Below are 5,083 nucleotides of genomic sequence, written 5' to 3'. Positions count from 1 at the left end.
ATTTAGAGGGATGAAACAAAACAGAAAGCCGGTGGAAATAACCTGGCTTAAAGGGAAGGAACTTCAGACCATAGGTTAAGCACACTGCCAAGGGCTGAGTCAATGTCTTCAATGTGAAGGTCCACTCTGCCCTTCTGAGGGTTATCAGAAAAGCTTTAGTCCTGGTTAGCAGACATACTGTCCCATGTTTTAAGTATCCAAGAGATCTAAATAAGACTGTATGGTTTTGAAGGTAGATAGAATCCATTTCTTGGTTTGCAGTGTGGAGAAAATGACTGCCCATCACTGAGTGCCAGAAATTGCCGTCATCAGCACAGTGCATTGGCATGCAATGTCAGCTCACAAAGCACCTCCCTCTCCCTAGTCAACAGACAGACAGGTAACAGTAGCACTAGGATTTATTAAGCTGTGCCTTGGTACAGGTGCTGGGAATTGCCCGTGGTGCTCCTGATGTTCTGCCAATTCTTCTCGAGCAATGAGACCAGGATATTAACAGCTAAGTGGATGTGGTACATGAGCTCATCATCTGTCATCTTCATGTGGCCAACTGCCACTGCCAGACACAACACTTTCTTCATCTGGAATTTGATCATGGACTTCCTTTCATCCACTTTGGCCACCATGTTTTCATTGTGGGTCAGCAAGGAAGGGAACTTGTCAGCCTTATTCAGGCCTGAGCCCAGTATTCATGATCTGCTTGATCAGAGATTCTGAAGCCAAAAAGGCATCATATTTCTTGGCCAGCTTCTTAATTAATTTTTTATTCTTGTTGAGTTTCTTCAGTGCCTCAATGTCCATGTGGGGAATATCCACAGCTCTGGCCTCATCACAGTGCTGCTGGTCCCCCAAAACACATATGTAGAACTTGGGGCAGGGAGTGGACTTAAGCCTGACGGTGCCCAAGAAGCATTTGTCCTTCTGAAGGTCATAGTTCCCCAAGCTGATCTGCAGCTCCCCCATTTCCAAAAACTTTAGGCACTTGTCCTGGTTCCCGTGCAGGAATTCCCACACTGCCTTGTACAGGGTGTCATGGGAGACTTTGCTGTTCATGGTACCCCCTGCCACAATAACCAGAAAAGAAACCTGTGAACCCATTGATTTTAGAATCTCTGCTACATAAAGTCATAGCACTAAATTCATCTTCATTCAGAATTATATTACTCTCTCTTTAATCTACAATCTTCTCACATATGTTCCCCAAGTTTTGCTGACATAATTTAGCAAAATCTTGTAGTTCTTTGCATGTGCCCCTTCTTTTATGGTTTTACTCTATAACTGATGCCCCAGGGCATGTTAAGATCTGACTTCAGTTTTAGGCCTGGAGCCACTGAGAGGTAGTACACTGAGGCAAGGGGATAATTGGTATTTCTGTGATGATAACTACTTTAGATGATGTCTTTATTGATTGTTCTTGTGGGCAGGGCCAGCTTCAACCGATAAAGAAGGGCTGCTTCCATTGGCAACAGACAGTCAGATTTGGAAAGTGAGATGTCCTCAGAATCATTCAAATCCTCTCAAATATCACCATTTTTATTCTCAACATCCTATTCTTTCCTAGTCTGTGTTCAGACACGTACACAAGAGATCCAATGAGGCTGTTTATTCAACCTGTGTTGAATTTTGAGCAGCCCATAGGATTAGACACGGCATCTTATTTTTATAGCAACCTTCTTTTAGGGCAGTCATAGAAACTCTGATTCTCTGACTATGTCTTGAATAGAGAATTTAAATCTTCACCTTGTCATTTTATTTTTTAAACTTGCCAGTACAGTTGGAAGTAGCCAATTATTTTGGTTATCTATTGCTGTGTAACAAACCACTTCAACTCTTAGTGACTTAAAACAATAACCCAGTCATTATCTCTTACCATTTTGTGGATTGATGGTATTTAGCAGTGACTGGTGAGATGACAAGCATGGGAGGGTCAACAGGGCCTGGGACATTCAACACATGACAAAAATGGTTGGTAGTTGATGCTGCATGTTGGTTGGAGATTTGGCTGGGATTGTCAGCTAAGGATATCTTGGTTCTCCTCCTTGTAGCCTGTCTTCATGGTTGCTTGGGCTTCCCAACATCATGGTGGCTGAATCCCAAAAGGGAGCGTTCTAAGAGATAAAGGCAGACACTGCAGATCTAAGGTCCAGCCTCTGAAGTTCACATGATTATTTTGTTATATTTCTATTCATTGAATAAAATAACAGGGATGGCCATGTTCAAGGGAAAGGGAGGGAACAGAAGGATGAGTGATAAAAAAATTTGTGACCATCTTTAATACCCCATACCAATCCACTTCCCATACAGAAGCAGCCACTTAGTCCTCCAAGGCCTACAAGAGTTCCACCATCTAATGCTAACTAAATCTGCATTGATTTCTAACTATAATCAATCTCACATTCCCATCTTCTTGAAGATTGATTGCCTATAATCACTTACTGTATTACTTAGGATCCTTAATTGCAGACCCAAATAATGCACTCTAACTGGCTTAAGCAGAAAAGGATTTATTATAGGCCATGAAGTCACTTACAAGAATGTCTAGGAGGGCCAGAGAAACAAAATTGAATGCTCTGCAAGTAGGAGCAAATAAGCCAAGAGAAAAACCCAATCACACATGGGATACTTCCAGTGGAAACCTTGATACTGCTCACACTTGCCACTCAGAATCTAGGGATCAGAGACTAGAGCCAGAACCCCACAGTGGCAGAAGAATGAAACACCTCGGTCAATGAGTTTGCAGGAGGACCTTACAGCTGTGGTCTCATGGATCTCACTTCTGCTTCTTAACTGAGCACATGTGGAAGTCTAGCTGCAAAGATACTTTGGCACCATGATCTTGTTTTGCCGGCCCCTAGATCAGGGTTCTTAACTTTGATATTATTGACTTTTTAGGTCATATGCTTTGGTGGGAGATAGGGAACATCTTGTATACTGTAGGATGTTTAGCAACATTGTTGGCCTTTATCCACCAGGTGCCAATAACACTGGCCTGCACCTCCTCACTCTTCCTCAGGTCATGATAGTCAAAAACCTTTCCTGTCATTGCCAAATGTCCCCTGGGGAGGGGCAAAACTGCCTCTTGTCGAGAAGACTACTCTTGGGATGATAAAGGCATGACAGAGGGGAGTAGGAATGGGACTGAGTAAGTCGCCACAAAACAGATTAATGGGAGGTTAGTGTAGGAGAAAACTAAATTCCATGCTATCTCAAGGATTGGTGATACAAATAAAAATGTCATTCCAGATATACTCATACCTATTACCAGAGTGGAACGAAAAGATCCAACTAGGTTGTGGTGAATGAGATTGAGGTAAATGCCAGGCCCTGTTTTTCAATGATGTTGACAGAGTTTAGAATAAGAAAAGCTCTTTGAGCCTGGTCGCCCTCAGATCAAACCCACTTTAGAGCCCCCGTGCTTGAGGTTCTGTCGACTTGGCAGGACGGTTCTTACTGCACATGTGAGGGCAGAGTGCCATTAATCTGTCTGCGTTTCTCACCGTGTAACTATCTTGAAAAACCTAAGACGACTCCATTACTGCAATATTAACATCCGCGCCAACTGACAGTTCCCCACATTCGATTCCTCACAGGACTTTTATTCCTTGAATCCAGGTTCTACTGGGGGTGATTTTTTAACAAGTGGTGATAGCAAACTGGTAGACTAGAGGAGGAAGGGAAGAGTCTCTACATTATTGTGGATAAGGAGGTTTTATTCTGTGCAGCTATAAGGATGTCAGTCTCATGGGAAATTGCTTTTGATACAGAATCCCTGGAGAGACAGATGTGGAAGAGGCAGTAATGTTATGTTGTGTGACAGCAGATGATGAGGATGCAATTGGTCAGCCAGCTCTAATCTTTACATTAAAACAAGCATTGTGATGGGAAAGAAAATTGAGTTAACAGGTTTTAATCTGCTCTTTCCTGATACATTGGTTGGTGCTGTCCTTATTTATTAAGCACTTACCATGAGCTCAGTCCTATGAAAGATAAAAGAAAAGTAGAAGACATTGACTTGCCATTAACAACCATCATCAATTATTCCTCATTGTTTCCATGTAGTGAGAACTCACAATATACCAAACATGGGTGGACCTGCTTTACATGCCTTACCTCATTGAATGTTTGAAATAACCCTATCAGGAATATACTTTTATTATTTCCATTTTACTTGGTAAGATATTGTGATCAGAGCCTCATAATTGAGCTACACTTTGAAATCAGTTATACGTACCTAACCACTGCGTTTACTACATATAGAAGCCAAAAGAGTCTAAACTCTCTTTAATCCTTAGGTAATAGTTCCACAGTTTCCAGGCCTACTCCCACCAACTTCAAGTCCAGCACAAAGAGATAGGCTCTCTCAATAACCCTATATTTCCCAATAGTCCCCACAAAACCCCAATACTGAGTTACCTTGGATTGATTTCAGCCCTTTCTTGAACAAACCACTGGTAGGGAGGGGTCAAATTACAGTGTTTGGCCAAGTGCAATGGTGAGCTGAGTCCTTACACCGATCTAACATCACTGAGCATGAATAGGGCAGTGCAAATTGGAGCTAGTCTGCGCTCCACTTTCCCTGAGTCTGGAGGGCAAGTGGGGTTTAGTGGAGAGCTGAACATCCCCCATCCAACCCACAGCAAAGAGATCAAATGAAGCAATATAAAGCAGGGCTACTCAGCACTCTGCTTTCTGCACCCCTTTTCTGAGTTGCCACCCTCAATTGGCATCAACAGGTAGAATGAGGTGATGAGAGGTGGAACTAATTGACACTTTACTCCCCACCCTTCATGACTAGGGACCGGTAGGAAGCCGAACTTCCATCCCTACCCTGCAGCAACAAAATGGTATATTAACCCTCTGCCTTGTAGCCTTCACCCTTCACTACATCAATAGGGGGCTGAGCTTACACTACCCCCCCACCTAAGATAATGAGTTGGTTTGAGTTGGTGCCCCACTTTTGCAGGAAAGATGTTGATGGGCTGAGGATGGAGCTGAATTTCTACCCCATCTATCTGCAGCAAGGTGTGACAGTGTGATGTGAGTCATTGCTCCACCCTTTGGAGGTGATGTCGGTGAAGTACAGCAG

The 5,083-nt window shown here is 43.0% G+C and overlaps 1 pseudogene; it reads right to left on the bottom strand.

Annotated features, from left to right (window-relative positions):
• Nucleotides 1–401: 401 nt before the first annotated feature.
• LOC114203952 (large ribosomal subunit protein uL1 pseudogene) lies at nucleotides 402–1,050 on the bottom strand (annotated as a pseudogene).
• Between the last annotated feature and the right edge of the window lie 4,033 nt (nucleotides 1,051–5,083).

The sequence above is a fragment of the Eumetopias jubatus genome, unplaced genomic scaffold (assembly GCF_037043125.1).
Source record: "Eumetopias jubatus isolate StellerSeaLion01/CBP00866 unplaced genomic scaffold, mEumJub1_p1.0 scaffold_10, whole genome shotgun sequence".
Taxonomy (NCBI): domain Eukaryota; kingdom Metazoa; phylum Chordata; class Mammalia; order Carnivora; family Otariidae; genus Eumetopias; species Eumetopias jubatus.
Note: the sequence above shows the minus strand (reverse complement) of the source record. Positions and strands in the feature narration are given on the sequence as shown.